At 38.5% G+C, this 16,154-nt stretch overlaps 1 protein-coding gene across 8 annotated transcripts in view; it reads left to right on the top strand.

Moving 5' to 3' along the window:
- The window catches only part of LOC118856549 (muscular LMNA interacting protein), a 386,664-nt gene that overhangs the window by 173,599 nt on the left and 196,911 nt on the right, over positions 1 to 16,154 (top strand). The gene's annotated exons all lie outside the window — the stretch shown is intronic.

Raw genomic sequence — 16,154 nt, 5'->3', positions numbered from 1 at the left:
CCCCTTGAACTAGACTGATTCCCATTGTATAGGAAGTCCATCTTGTGGCCACGGTTTCCAGTTTGGTTGGAGCTTCCAGAAACCCAATTGTACTGGAATGTCCTTTGATGATCCTGCATCATGTCCTAACCATAATGAGGCACCAGAGTAGGGATTCAGTTGGGGGTTCTAAGCATTATTTCCTAATAAATAGTCGAGATAACAAATGTAAGATAAAATAGTGAAATAGTGTGTGTGTGTGTGTGTGTATGTGTGTGTGTGTGTGTGTGTGTGCGCACGCGCCCATGCATGCGTGCATGTGAGTGAGAGAGAGAGAGACAGAGAGAGAGAGAGAGACAGCCAGTTCGGCTAGACAGTCGTATGCAGAAAGGGGAGTAACACGTAATGAAATTGGACTGACGTACTGCGGACAGATTGTGGAGGGCTTTCAAAGCCAGACAGCAGAGTTTATATTTGATCCAAGAGACAATTGCAAGCCACTAGATTTTATTGAATAAGGGGGACGATTTGATAAGATCTATGCTTAAGGAAGATCATTTCCATAGACGTGTGCGGGATGGATTGGAGTAGGGAGAGACTGAAGGCAGTTTGAACAATTGTGATGTCCTTAAATTAGTCTAGGCAACAAGTGATAAAGACTTGAATTAAGGCTTTGATTTTGGGAGTAGAGAGATGGGATATACATGAAATATTTTCATGAAACAGAAATTACAAGATTGGGCAAATGAGTAGCTATTAGGATGGAGAAGAGTGAGGAGTCAAGGATAATACTGGAGTTAAAAACAGGAGAAGCTGGAGGAATGGTGGTACCTTCAACAGAAATAGGTATGTTTGGCAGAGAAGTGGATTTATAGAGAAAGATGATGAATTCTATTTTGGACTTGTTGAATTTGAGATGTTTCTGGAGCATTTATTTTCAAGAATCTAATAGACAGTTCCTGACATGGGCCTGAAACTCTGGAGGACTGGGTTGGATATATAGATCTTTGAATATGTGTAGAGACGATCATTAACCCCAGGGGAGCTGGTGAAGTCACTAAGAGACAGAAAAGAAAAGAAGGTCTAGGGCTGAGCTTGTGGGAAACATCTATGGTGAAAAGGCATGATATGGATGATACACTAGTAAAGAAGACTGGGAAAGACTAAGATAGGCAAGAAGAGGGGGGGCAGAATCAAGATGGCAGCTGGAAAGCAGGGACTTGCATGAGCTCCCCTCCATGTCCCTCCAAAAACCTATAAAAATGGCTCTGAACAAATTCTAGAACTGCAGAGCCTATAAAATAGCAGAGAGAAGCAGGGTTCCAGCCCAGGACAGCTTGCATGGTTGCTGGGTAAGGTCTATCATGCACGGAGCTGGGAGTGGAGGGAGCAGAGCCCAGCGTGAGCTGTATCTGGACCAATCAGACAGTGAGCAGGGCAGAACAGGCCCTAAAATCCTGAATCAGTGAGCTGTGGAAGTTACCAGACTTCTTGATCCACAAACACCAAAGACAACAGAGAAGAACTGCAGAACCCATGAAATAGCAGAGGGAAGCAGGACTCCAGCCAAGAACAGCCTGGATGGTCACTGGGTAAGGTCTATCACACATGGAGCTGGCAGCAGAGGGAGCAGTGCCCAGTGTGAGGCGCGCCTCAACCAACCAGACAGTGAGCTGGGCGGAACAGGCCCTAGCTCCCTGGATCAGTGAGCTGTGGCAGTTACCAGACTTCTCAACCCACAAACACCAAAGACAACAGAGAAGGTTAGTGGGAAAAGCTGCGGGGACAGAGTGAAGGAGTTCGAGGTTCGGTTACCACCCTGGGAGCAGTGGGGGAGGTGCAGCTACAGAACTACAGCTGCAGTTGCTTTGGGCCCCAGGCCCACCTGGTGGGAGGAATTAAGTGGTGGATCAGAGCAGGAGTGCAGAGCCTGCTTAAGATCTGAGTCTGATCTGGGTTGGCGGTTCTTGGGGGGGGGAGTAGCGCTGGTGTGGCAGAGCTGGCTCTATAGAAATAGCTCTGAAAACAACAGTGCATCCCCTCAAGCTTGGAACAAAGTACTTTTTACTCTACAAGTAGTCATACCCTGACGAAAAACTCAAGGGTCAGGTAGTTGACTGGGAACGTGGCCAGACAGTGAAAACGGACTCAGATTGAGACTCAGACTTTGGAATCTTTCTTTGGTGACAAGGAAGACCAAAACATACAGCCAGAAGAAGTCAACAAAGTCAAAGAGCCTATATCAAAAGACTCCAAGAAAAACACGAACTGGTCCCAGGCCATGGAAGAGCTCTAAAAGGACTTGGAAAAGCAAGTTAGAGAAATAGAGGAAAAATTGGGAAGAGAAATGAGAAGGATGTGAGAAAACCATGAAAAACAAGTCAATGGCTTGCTAAAGGAGACCCAAAAAGATACTGAAGAAAATAACACCTTAAAAATAGACTAACCCAAATGGCAAAAGAGCTCCAAAAAGTCAATGAGTAGAAGAATGCGTTGAAAGGCAGAAGTAGCCAAATGGAAAAAGAGGTCCAAAAGACCATTGAAGAAAATACTACCTTAAAAATTAGATTGGAGCAAGTGGAAGCTAGTGACTTGATGAGAAATCAAGATATTATAAAACAGAACAAAAGGAAGAATGAAAAATTGGAAGACAATGTGAAATATCTCATTGGAAAAACCACTGACCTGGAAAATAGATCCAGGAGAGATAATTTAAAAATTATTGGATGACTTGAAAGCCATGATCAAAAAAAGAGCCTAGATATCATCTTTCAAGAAATTATAAAGGAGAACTGCCTTGATATTCTAGAGCCACAGGGCAAAATAGAAATTGAAAGAATCCACAGATCGCCTCCTGAAAAAGATCCCCAAAAGAAAACTCCTAGGAATATTGTTGCCTAATTCCAGAGCTCCCAGATCAAGGAGAAAGTACTGCAAGCAGTCAGAAAGAAACAATTTGAGTATTGTGGAAACACAATCAGAATAACACAGGATCTAGAAGCTTCCACATTAAGGGACAGAAGAGCTTGAAATATGATATTCTGGAGGTCAATGGAGCTAGGATTAAAACAAGAATCACCTACCCAGCAAAACTGAGTATCATGCTCCAAGGCAAAATATGGATTTTCAATAAAATAGAGGACTTTCAAGGATTCTCAGTGAAAAGACCAGAGCTGAATAGAAAATTTGACTTTCAAACACAGGAATCAAGAGAACCATGAGAAGGTAAACAAGAAAGAGAAATCACAAGGGACTTACTAAAGTTGAACTGTTTTGTTTACATTCCTACATGGAAAGATGATGTGTATGATTCGTGAGACCTCAGTATTAGGGTAGCTGAAGGGAATATACATATATGTGTATGTATATATGTGTGTATATATGTATATATGTGTATGCATATGTATGTGTATGTATATATGTGTGTGTATATATGTGTGTGTATATATATATATATAGATAGATAGATAGATAGATAGATAGATAGAAGGCACAGGACGAGTTGACTATGAAGGAAAGATATCTAAAAAAATCTAATTAAGGGATGAGAGAGGAATATATTGAGAGAGGGAGAAAGGGAGAGATAGAATGGGGTAAATTATGTTGCATAAAAGTGGCAAGAAAAAGCAGTTCTGTAGGAGGGAAGAGGGGGCAGGTAGTGGGGAATGAGCGAATCTTGCTCTCATCGGATTTGACCTGAGGAGGGAATAACATACACACTCAATTGTGTATCTTACCCCACAGGAAAGAAGGAGGAAGGGGATAAAAAAGGGGGGATGATAGAAGGGAGGGAAGATAGGGGGAGGAGGTAATCAAAAGCAAACACTTTTGAAAAGGGACGAGGTCAAGGGAGAAATTTCAATAAAGGGGGATAGGTTAGGAAGGAGCAAAACATAGTTAATCTTTCACAACATGAGTATGTGGAAGGGTTTACATAATGATACGCATGTGGCCTATGTTGAATTGCTTGCCTTCTTAGGGAGGGTGGGTGGGGAGGGAAGAGGGGAGAGAATTTGGAGCTCAAAGTTTTAAAAACAGATGTTCAAAAAAAAGTTTTTGCATGCAACTAAGAAACAAGATACATTGACAATGGGGCATAGAAATTTATCTTGCCCTAAAAGAAAGTAAGGGAAAAGGGGATGGAAGGGGAGTGGGGTGACAGAAGGGAGGGCTGAGTGGGGAATGGGGAACCAGAATATATGCCATCTTGGAGTGGGAGGGAGGGTAGAAATGGGGAGAAAATTCATAATTCAAACTCTTGTGAAAATCAATGCTGAAAACTTAATATATCAAATAAATTTAAAAAAAGAAAAAAAAGAAAAACAAAAAAAAGATAGTCAGGAAGAGAATCAGGAAAAAGTAATTTTATAGGAAAAGAACAATAGGTCTTCAGTATCAAATTCACAAGATGGGTCAAAAAAGGATAAAAATTGAGAAAAGACCCTTAGATTTGGCAATTAAGAGATCACTGGTACCTTTGGAAAGAACAGTTTCAGTTTTGTGATAAACTTTGTATAGGGATAAACTACAAAGGGTTGAAAAGTGAGTGTGGCAGAGGGGTGTAAAAATGGAGGCAATGAGTGTAGACAGTTTTTTTTCTCCCTAGAAGTTTAGCTATGAAAGGGTAGAGAGATACAGTATAATAGCTTAAGAGCATATTAGGTTCTAACAAAGTGAAGTGTGTATGTGTGTATGTGTGTGTGTTTAAGGATAGGAGAAACTTTGGGACATACTTGAAGGGACCAGTGGCTAGAATTAAGAGAGGCTCAATATTAGGAAGATATAGAGGGAAAGATGACGAGAAGGATCACAGAGTTTAGAGATGGAAGTGGCCTATCTCAGAGATCAATTAATCCATTACCCTAAATTAAATATGTGAACACTGGAACTCAGAGTGTGAAAGTGCCTTGCTTAGCCCATACTAGAAAGTAAGTGAAAAAGCCAGGATTCCAACCCAGTTTCTCCGACTCAAAATCTATCATTCTTTCCATTATACTATGGTTTATTTAAGGAGAAACAGAATAATGATTAGAACTATCCAAAAGGGAAGGGGCTGCCTCAGGATATAATGAGCTGTCCTCTTTGAAAGAACTGGATGGATTATTACTTGGTAGTTAGGTTGTAGAGGTGATTATTCTTTAATTATGGATCGCATTAACTAAGTGGTTTGGTGGGTAAGAAAGGGTCATGAAGACTTGAGTTTAAATCCCATCTGAGACTTGATATTTGTGTGATCTTGGGCAAGTCACTTAATCTCTTAACCTCAGTTTCCTTATCTGTGAAATGGGAATGATAATAGCACCTGCCTCTCAGGGTTGTGAGTATCAAATGACATAACATGTACAACACTTCGTAAACCTTAAAGCACTATACACATGCTGGCTTTTATTGTTAGATCACTACTGGTGTCCTTTTCAATTCTGAGATTTTGTGGAATGATGGGAGTAGAGGAAAAAAGATTTCCTCGGTAGGGGGGCTATTTTGGAAATGGCAATTATGGTAGGAAAGAATCCTGGTGGGACACAGACAAAGATTATACAAAAAAATTTAGAAAAGGAGGGGCAGCTAGGTGGCACATTGGATAGAGTGCCAGACCTGGAATCAGGAAAACTCATCTTCTTGAGTTCAAATCTGGTCTCAGACACTTACTAGCTCTGTGACCCTGGGCAAATCCCATAATCTTGTTTGCCTCAGTTTCCTCATCTGTAAAATGAGCTGGAGAAGGAAATGGCAAACCACTCCAGTGTCTTTGCCAAGAAAACCCCATATGGGGTCAGAAACAGCTAGACATGACTGAATAATGACTCAAGAACAACAACTGCAGAAAGTTAGAAGAGAAGGGGGGCAAGTTAAGAAGGTATTATGAGATAAGAAATAGAAAGGTATGGCCAGAACCTGGATGAGATGGGGCAGGAGAGGGGCAGAATAACAACTCTAGGAGGACTTTGAAGTTTTTACTTATGAGGTAGCTGTTAACAGAGAGTCACTGTGATGGGGAAGCTGGACCAGGGGAAGGTGATTAGAGGAACAACTCCGTTTTCTCCACAATGTGTTTGAATGTGTACTGAGACATTCACTTTAAGGTGTGTTAGACAAGCATCATAGACAAACAAGCCAAATACAACACAAAGATTACCATTGGGACTGTAGGCACACAACAGTCTTTTATATCCTACCTTCTTTTCTGCAATTCTCTCCTACTTGTTCCTCTGCCCTGAAAATTGCAGTGGCATCATCTTGCTCTGCTCAGCTAACCTCATATGATTTCTTGAGTGCAAGTCATCATTAGAAATATGTAGCAACCTACTGGCCCTCAGCATTCATTTCTCCATTGTCCTTTGGGTCAAATGAGACTTTGTTTCCTTGGAGACAGTGATGCTCCAAGATTTTACATCTGTATAACATCACTGGTAGAATACTTTTGTTGAAAAGATAGTTCCTAGCACCAGAAAACAGCTTGTGTTCATTAAAAGCATTGTACAGATTCCCCAGTGCAATCCAGCTTGTGGTCTTCTTTCTAGTCAATTCTGGAACCAACTCATTGGCCATCTTGTTGTGTTCATTCCAACTTTGTGTTCTGATGTACAAATTCCAGGTCTTTTTTGAATATTCATCGATCAGACTCAACCATGTAATGTTCTGGGGCTTGACGTACTCAACACATCAGCTATAAACAGGAGCAGCTGGAAGACCTCACTATCAGTGGGGAATCTTTCTACTTTTTGGACACTGCTCAAGATAGGCTTCACAACAGTGGGGAATACCTTTGCTGAGCATGTATCTTCTTACTTTATGACTCAGATGTTAATATTCAAAGGGGTCATTGAACAAAGATATCTCTGTGATTACTTTTATCAAGGAAACTTGCATAGGAGTCTAACTGGTGGAGAACCCTTAAGCCTATGATTTATTTTGATTCCAATAATTAATAATTTGCAATCAATATACAAAAACACAGAACTGTCTCATTTTTGTATTTGTATTCCCAGAACCCAATATAGTACCTGGCACATAGGAAGTGATATAGAATTACTTTTTAATTGAATTATACCACACCTTTCAGGCAGTAGTGGAACTGAAGAGATGTAGTTTTCAGTACAGCATTATTTGTGGAAACTTGATTCTTTCATAATTTCATTTTAAAAAAATTTATCATATTTTAAACTTATGGAATAAAACAAGCATTTCCATAACACAATATAATAAAAAGATGATTGTACAAACTGCAAATCTATTATGTATCTATTCATAATTTCAACAAGCCTCAGTATAGATGTAGATTAGTCTCACAAAGATTTTCTAGAGACGTAAAAGGAGGTATATGTGGGCGCTCCCTTCATATTTTTGGAACATCAATATTGTCTATGATTTTTTTTCTTATTATTTTGCTACCTTCCCCTCCTTGACATACTTTGGAAGCAACTGTTCAATTCTTTTAAGACTGTGTCAACTGCAGCATGAATTTCCTCAATGAATGTTTCATCCATCTCAGCAGCTCCCTTCTCTTCATTTTCCTTAGAGCCATTTCTGCTTCCTCAGAAGGCACATCAGGGACTGAAGTGTTAATGTCCTAACGCAGTAATGCCTCTGTCACTGATAATGAAAGTTGACTTGTAGAGAAATGTTGATAAATTTGCTCCATTTTCCTTCTATTTGTTTTCCTCCTGCCAGTTCGATAAGAAAGCTCAGTTGGGTCTTATGCTGTTTTCTATAGAATTATTTTGACTTTCAATGCTTTTCGCTATTTTAAAAGGCAAAACTGCTCATAGCCCTCCACTCTCGTGCCTTCCTAGTATTTCCTCCATGAGTTTATATTCTGAGCTGGTATTGTCCTTTGTGGCTACCTCTCATTGCTTGTCCAGAAGATCAAGTGTTTTCTGATTAAGATAGTATCTGGGCTCTTTTGGTCTCTTGATTGTAGCAACTTTCTTATATCAGTTAAAATTTTGCAAAAAATAGTGACACAGAGTCAATACGTTTGTATTTTTCCATATAGTATTTTACAGTATTAATTACTCATTTGAATAGGTCAGGTGAAAGCTGGTCCTATCATTTGCAGGAACTTCTTATCTTAAATAACTAGAGAGCATAGTGGATGGAGGTCTGGACCTGGAATCAGGACGTCCCAAGGTGAAAAATGGTCTCTTACACTTATTAGCTGTGTGATTTTGTTTAAATTACTCAACTTCTCTCTACCTCAGTTTCCTCATCTGTTTTATGGGGATAATAATAGCACTCTCCTCCTAGGATTACTGTGAGGATAACAGGATGCAATATTTGTAAAGTGCTTTGCAAACCTAAAAGCACTATATAAATGCTAGCTATTATTGTTTCTTTTAATTTGATGATACTTTTGATTATTTCTAACTAATCACTTTTCTGATGGCGTACATACACCAACCATCATCAGTTTGTCTCTATCCTAACCTATCAAAGAAGTTTAGCCTATTTTAATTTCGGTCCCTACCTACTGCCAAGTTTTGCAGGTCTGCCGTATTTAGTATGCCTATTGTTAAGTTAATGTTTAGAGATGGCTTAAAGTCAGTGTAGTTCTTAACACCCTCTGTGCTCTTTTCTACCATCTAACATTGTCAGAACAAGGTTCTTTTAAGATGGATGGATTTTTTTTTTATTTTCCCTTTTTTATGTACTCCACGCTCATTTGTACATCATGTTCTTGTCCTACACATTCATGTACTTCATGTTCTTTTGTTTCATATACATCATGTACTCCAACAGATCTGTGATCTCATAGACTTTGGAGTTTCCTCCAAAATGATGCCAACTGCCATCCATTCATGCCCGTCCATTTTGACTTTCATCCATATTCTTTCAAAATTCACCACAAAGAATCCACTCAACATATTGGGGACCTTCTTCATCCCTTTCGCTAAGGCCACAAAAAATTTCAGGGTTGGATTTAGGTATCCTTCTAATCCAACCCATCCTAGAAGAACAATATCTTTTATGTGGCACCCCCAAATGGAAAAATAATACTTCAGATGTGATGTGACTAGGGGATAGTGTGCCATGACTTTCACCTCCTTATTTTTGGAAATTGTCTCTCAATGAAGCCGAAATAATATATTCAACCTTTGCTTGAAGATCGCCAGTTTTAGAGATCTTCCTGAGTCAGCCCATTTGACTTTTGGATGGCTCTAACTTTCAGGAATTTTTTTTCTTCCATCAAGCCTAAATCTGCCTTTCTTTCCAATTTCCATCCATTGTTCTTGGTTGTGCCCTTTGCTGTCAAACTAAGTCTTCCTTTATATGATAGAGCTTTGAATACTGGAAGAAAACTACCTTCCTGATGGCCCGCATCTGGACATTCTCCATCTTATCTCCCATTTTTTCCTCTTCTCTCTGCTCCCACAGCTACTCTCTATTTCAAACCTTCATCCACCCCTTGCCTGGAATGTTGCAATAATTTCTCAATTGGTCTTGTAGTCTCTCTCCTCTCAAAGTGATCTTCCACACAGCCACCAAAGTATCACAGCTCTGACTATGTCACTCCTCTGCTCAATAAACTCTAGTTTATTGCATAAACTTCTTTAACTTCTTTTTTTTTTTGGAGGGGGAAGGCAGGGCAATTGGGATCAAGGGACTTGCCCAAGGTCACACAGCTAGTAAGTGTGTCAAGTGTCTGAAGCCAAATTTGAAATCAGGTCTTCCTGATTCCAGGGCTAGAGCTCCACTCACTGCACCACCTAGCTGCCCCACCTTCTTTAACTTCTAAAGTCCCTCCCACCTTGACTCTGACTTACTTTTATAGCTTCATTATATTTTGCTTCCCTTCACGTACTACAATCTGTTTCTCATTGTTCCTCACATAAGACATTCCATCTCTTGCCTCTTTTTCTTGGCTGTGACTGTCTGCCATAAATGGAATACACTCCACTTCATCTTTTAGAATTTGTTGTTTCTCTTAAAACTCAGCTCAAGATTCACTTTTACATAAAGTTTTTCCTGATTCCTGCCCCTCAGCAGTTACTAAAAAATCTTATATTTATTTTGAATGCATTATGTATAGTTATATATGCACTCATTTTCTCCCCCAACAGAATGCAAGCTCCTTCATGGCACAGATTGTTTCATTACTATTTTTGTGTCTCCAGGAATGATAATAGCTCCTAGATTATAGTAGGTGCTTAACTAACAGATATTGACTGGTTGGTTGATTATCACTGTGATTTCTGAAACATGGTACCCATAAAATGGAAAAACAATACTTCAGACGTGATGTGACTAGGGGAGAGTGTGCCATGACTTTCATCTCCTTACTTTTGGAAACTATCTCTCAATGAAGTCAAAGATTGCATTAATGTCTTGATTTCCATATTACATGTAGACTTATAATGAGTTTGCTGTTACTAAAAGTCCAAGATTTTTTTTCCTGCTGAACTGCCATCCAGCTATACTTCCCCTTTTGTGTACTTGTGAAGTAATTTTTTTAAATTTAAGTGTAAGATTTGAAAATTATAGGTGATTAATGTGTTTATTGGATTGATTTTTTTGTCTATTAAATTTCTTCTTAATAGATTTGGTCTGAAGGTCTGAAGCTATTTCTAGTGATTATCAAAAAAAATCCACCACCTTAGTTTAAACCCTTATGACCATTTATGTGGACTATTGCAATATTATCTTAATTGCTTCTAGTTTTTCTACCTTCTGCAATTCATCCTCCAAAGAGCTGTGATACTAATATTCCAAAGGCAAGAAAGGAAGGAAACCAGCGTTTATTAAGCACCTTCAATGTGTCAAGCACTCTACTAGGTGTGTTACAAATATTATCAAGTTTAATACTCACAACAACCCTGGAAGACAAATGCTATTATTATCCCCACTTTACAGTTAAGGAAACTGAGACAGACAGAGGTTAATTGACTTGCCCTGGGTCACATAGTTGGTAAGTATGTGAGGTTAGATTTGTTTTTTTTTGGAGGGGGGGAGAGCAGGGCAATTGGGGTTAAGTGATTTGCCCAAGGTCACACAGCTAGTAAGTGAGTCAAGTGTCTAAGGTCTGATTTGAACTCAGGTTCCCCTGACTCCAGGGCCGGTGCTCTACTTACTGCACCACCTAGCTGCGCCGTGAGGTTAGACTTGAACTTAGGTCTACCTGCTTCCGGGTGCAGGTATTCTATTCACTGTACTATCTAGCTGCCTTCAGGGGTATGACTATGTACCTCCTTTGCTCAAAAATCATGAGTGAATCCTATTTTCTCTAGGATACAATGAAAACCCCTCTGACTGATGTGTCAAGTACTCCCATGATCAGGCTTCTACCTACCCTTTTAGATTTATTGCTATACATTCCATTCAAACTGGAATGCTTGTTTTTTACTGCCAACCCAGCATTCCAGCTACCAACTCCATGTTTTCACAAAGACTATTCCCCAACCATCTTCTTTAGAATCCTTAGTTTTTTTTTCATAGCTCAGTTTAAAGATGTCTCCTAGGCAATGCCTCCTTATATCCCTCAGTTGTTTGGCTTCTGTACTTTTTCAATTACCTTAATCTATTTCTCAGGTAGTACAGTGGGCACAGTGTCAGGCCTGAAAACTCCTCTTCCTGAGTTCAAATCTGATCCCAGACACTTACTTGTTATGTGACCCTGGGAAAGTCACTTAATTTGACTCAGTTCTCATCTGTAAAATGAGCTGGAGAAGGAAATGGCAGACCACTCTAGTATTAGTATCTTTGCCAAGAAAAGCCCAAATAGGGTTACAGAGAGTTGGACAAAACTTAAAACAACTGAACCTTCTATTTCCCTGTTTACACATGTGTCTCCTATAGGAGAATATAAGCTCTTTGAAAACAGAGACTCATTTTTGTCTTTGCATCAGAGCCTAGTACAATGTTTTGTATAAAATAGGTGTTTAATAAAGATTTGAATTGATTTGAGTGTGATCTGTGCAATTATAAAATGTATAGTGCAAAGTACAAACTACTGGTTCAGTTTTTTTAGTGGAAGAAAAACAAAAGAAAAATATACCCCGGAAAATGTGAAATTGTACAGCCCATTAATGTTACAAGTATCTCATTTCTTCTGATATACAGTTTACCCAGGTAACAGGATTTTAGGAATACAGGAATTTCTATCTTCCTGTGAATTACATAGATATGTTCCTTCCTCAATTCTACCATGTAGAATCATTGTTGTTCAGTTTTATCTGACTCTTTGTGACCCTGTGGGCTAATCTCACCCTGGGGTTTTCTTGGCAAAGATGCTAGAGTGGTTCACCATTTCCTTTTCTAGTAGATTGAGGCAAACAGAGGTTAATTGACTTCCCCAGGGTCACATAGTTAGTAAGTGTCTGAAGCAGGATTTGAACTTATATTTTCCTGACTCCAAACCCAGAGCTCTATCCATTGTGCCACCTAGAATCATTAGCTTCTTTCAAAATATAGCTTAATACCTGATTCTTATTCCCTTCCTCTTCCCCTTATTAGACATTTTTCCCTCTCGAAATTTTTTGTGATGCTTTATACATATTTTGTTTTTATTTACTTGTGTATGTATTATTTTTCCCCAGTAGAATATAAGACTCTTGAGGGCTGGAACTTTTAATTTTTATCTTTCTATTCTCAGAGGCTTGCACATAAGTGTTTAATAAAGATTTGAAGAATTGAATTGGATTCAGGAGGAAAACCCCAAAGAAACCAAAACCACTGCCCATTTATGTTCACAGTGGTACCTCTATTCTGGCTTGGTCTATAGGTGGCTATCTCTGTAGTCCATGGTTAAATTTGTCTATGACTTAAGATCATCTAACTATTAAACAGGCATTTTTAAGCACCTGTTGTATGCCCAGTGTGTTTTCTTTTGTTTACCATATCCAAAAACGAATACCTTCCTGACAATTTTTTTTAAAGCTGAGGCAAAATTTGAGTTAAGGCACTTTCTACCTTCAGAAAATGATGCTGTAATACTGTTGGAAAATTATAAGAAGTATACATCCTGGAGAGGGAATTGGGAGGGATAAAAGAGAAGCAAGATTATCGGGTTTTGTTGAAGGACAATGCAACTAGATTGGAGAGAATGTATCTTTTTTTCTTTTACTTTTTTTCATATTACAAAACTCTTGGATTGTATTTACAGTTGTAGGTATGTATTATACTTGACTGAGGTTCTTTCTCCTGTGATTTCAAGGAATTCAAAGCATTTTAAACATATTCTCATCATAAAAGTACTTATTAAATGACTGATTTGCATTACACCATACAAAGACTGAGTTCTTGCCTTGTGGGAGCTCATCTTTTAAATGACCTTGAGGCATAAATAGGGCTGGAGTGGGGAGAGACAGGTATCATCATCTTAGCTTCATAGATGGGAAAAGTACAGCATAGAAAGATTGTCAATCACAGGGTTAGGAATAGAGGGGACTAGCCCCATCTCACAGCTCAGTCTGTCTGCTATATACTTTGTTTACTAAAATAAATCATCCTTGGTTTTTAGCCTTAGGGCTTTTAGAAGCCACAGCCCTTGAAAGATGCAGGAAGATAAGGTTTTCCATGCTGTGAGCTGATATTGGAGTGCCAAGTACCAACGGCTTAATGGCATGTTTATAATATTAAAATGCCAGAAAGTAATCTGGACCATTTAGCCTGTTCCACTGCCTTCTAACACCAGGCACAGGAGCTACCTAGGGACACTGGCAATAAGAAGAAACCAAAAATCTAACCTGGTCCTCTGTATGTAGGTGAAAAATGGTTCAAATAATAAACCATTGATGATATAATTGCCTTGGGCAGCTGGGACTGATTAAAGATTTAGAGGCCTGTAGACTTCCAATCTATATCCAGAGTCTTTCAAATGAGTCCCTTAGTTTCTTTTACTTCTTCTTTTACAAATTTTCTTCTCAAGTCCCACTCTGTACTTTGGGGAATATGAGATTTCTCTCTGACACAGGAAGATGAAAACTGACAGACCTTGCTCAATGGTTTTTCCTCAATGGTGGAAGGCAGAGTGCTATGAAGTTGTTTGTGGAATATTAAATTACAGGATACACTTATAGGATTTTCTTTCTTTTTTTTTTTTGACTAGACCTATGATTTAATCCATGTAGAAAGTCCCTCTACTAATGCATGTGTGCATTTCATCTGTAATTTATAATCTTAGCAAGTTTTTTCAGGCACTTAGAGATTTCCCATTGGTCACAAGCTGGTATGTGTCTAAGGCAAGACTTGAACTCAGCCCTTCCTGAGTTTCCTATGCCAACATGCCTCTGTGAATCTATAGGAAACCAATCAATCAAACAACCAAGCATTTATTAAGCACTTACTATGTGCCAGCCCCTGTGCTAAGTGCTAGGGTTTTTTAATAAAATGAAAACAGCCTCCACATTCAAGTTTTTATTCACCAGATAAGTGAAAAGGGTCAGTCATGATTATTTTGTCTATGTGACACCAATATACGAAAATCCCTTAAGCTTTCACAATCTGAAATACAGGGATTTAATGTCAAGTAGACCATATGTGGCCTGGTTCATTAGAGTTTGAGATTTTCATATAAATGTTTTGACCATTGCATGGCAGTAAACAGTAGGATATTGGACCATATAAAGGGAAGGATGCTATATATCTGTGTTAATTTCAGGATAAGTAAAAATGACCAGTATCTTTAGCAAAAAATTAGTAGTCACACAAGAGTGTCTTGATTGTAAAGAGATTAAAGATGGAACTGTACCCAGGCTGGTCATTCTGATAATGGGAATGTGGAAAATAGGCTCCAGAATTGAGACTACTGGGAATGTATTCTGAGGTCCTCAAAAGTTATCTTTCCAGAATAAAATTTTGAGAATGAGCTTTTAAAGGAAGGGTAGAGGGTGACTCTTTTGAGACAGACAATAGAAACAGTGTTAGGTATAGGAAAATGCCACAAGGCAATTACTCACATGAGTAAAGAGCTGATTAGGAGAAGGCAAAGAATGAGGAAATAGGAAGTAGGAAACTGTAGGAGGAAATGGATTTCAGATTTGATGTTAAAGGAGATTAGACATCTGTGAAAAATCAAGACTATCCGAAATGTGAGCATAGCAATGGGTACTTATTGAGGGGAAGAGGAACAGGAAGGAAAAGAAATTTTGTAATAAGCAAAGCAGGAATTAAGCAAAGCATGGGTAAGGGATTTGCCAGGAAGAAGGAAAAGAGAAGCCAGATTTAGAGCTTCTGTGAAGCAAAACTTGACAGGTGCCATCACTTTTTTATTCAAACTTATTTAAGCTCAAGCATTTTGGATCTGTTTTTAAACCAGCTATTTATATGACCTAGAAATGAGGAGAATGAAAGAAAATAGCTTAAACTATTTTCCAGTTGAAAAAAAATAAATATAGGGTTACATAAAATTATTCGTGTGTTGCTGGCGGAAATTAGGATAATATCTTGCTAAGTCTTTAAATTGGAGGTCAGTATGTAGCAAGTGTGTCTATGTAAGCAAATATGTATTTTCACACTCATATATGTATATATATCTACACATATAAAATTAATATACAAGATTATAGTAACATAGTGATTAACATGAAGATAAAACACATACACCTAAGTACGCTTATTTATAGAATCAAATTGCAAATTTAATAACTTCCAATGCCTTGGAAGTATAGTGATTTCACTCTAGGAAAATGAGATGGGAGAGTTTTTTCCCTCATCTGTACAACATCCCCCAAAGATGTTCTTCTATGGTTTTAAATTCATTCTCATTTTTAATCACTTTGAGGAGAAATCAGTCTGAACACACTGTAGAGGATCATATATCTAGAACTGAAAAAAGCCTTAGAGTCTATCACCCAATTCCATAATTTTATATTTGAGAAATCCTGAGTCCCAGGGACTTACCCAAGATTATAAGTATCAGAGGTGAGATTTGAACCAAGGTTCTCTGAGTCCACATGTATTGGTCTTTAATACTACACCACACTTGCCTCTCATCATTGTGCTTATTTGAAAAGAGTCTTAGTCATTTACTAGATAAATAATCAGATTTTTCTCAGTTTCTATTTTAAAATAATTATTTGAATTCTCATTGAATGTCCAGAACTCTGTTAGATACCATGAGAGGGACAAGGAAACCTGAGCAGTTTATAGTCTTGTGAGGGAGAAGGGGCATATATATATATATTATATATGTAACGAATTAGAGAATGAAACATGGCAGCCTATAAGATTATTTCTTT

Source organism: Trichosurus vulpecula, chromosome 7 (assembly GCF_011100635.1).
Source record: "Trichosurus vulpecula isolate mTriVul1 chromosome 7, mTriVul1.pri, whole genome shotgun sequence".
NCBI lineage: Eukaryota > Metazoa > Chordata > Mammalia > Diprotodontia > Phalangeridae > Trichosurus > Trichosurus vulpecula.
The sequence above is the reverse complement of the archived record's forward strand: the minus strand, read 5'-3'. Positions and strand labels throughout refer to the sequence as shown.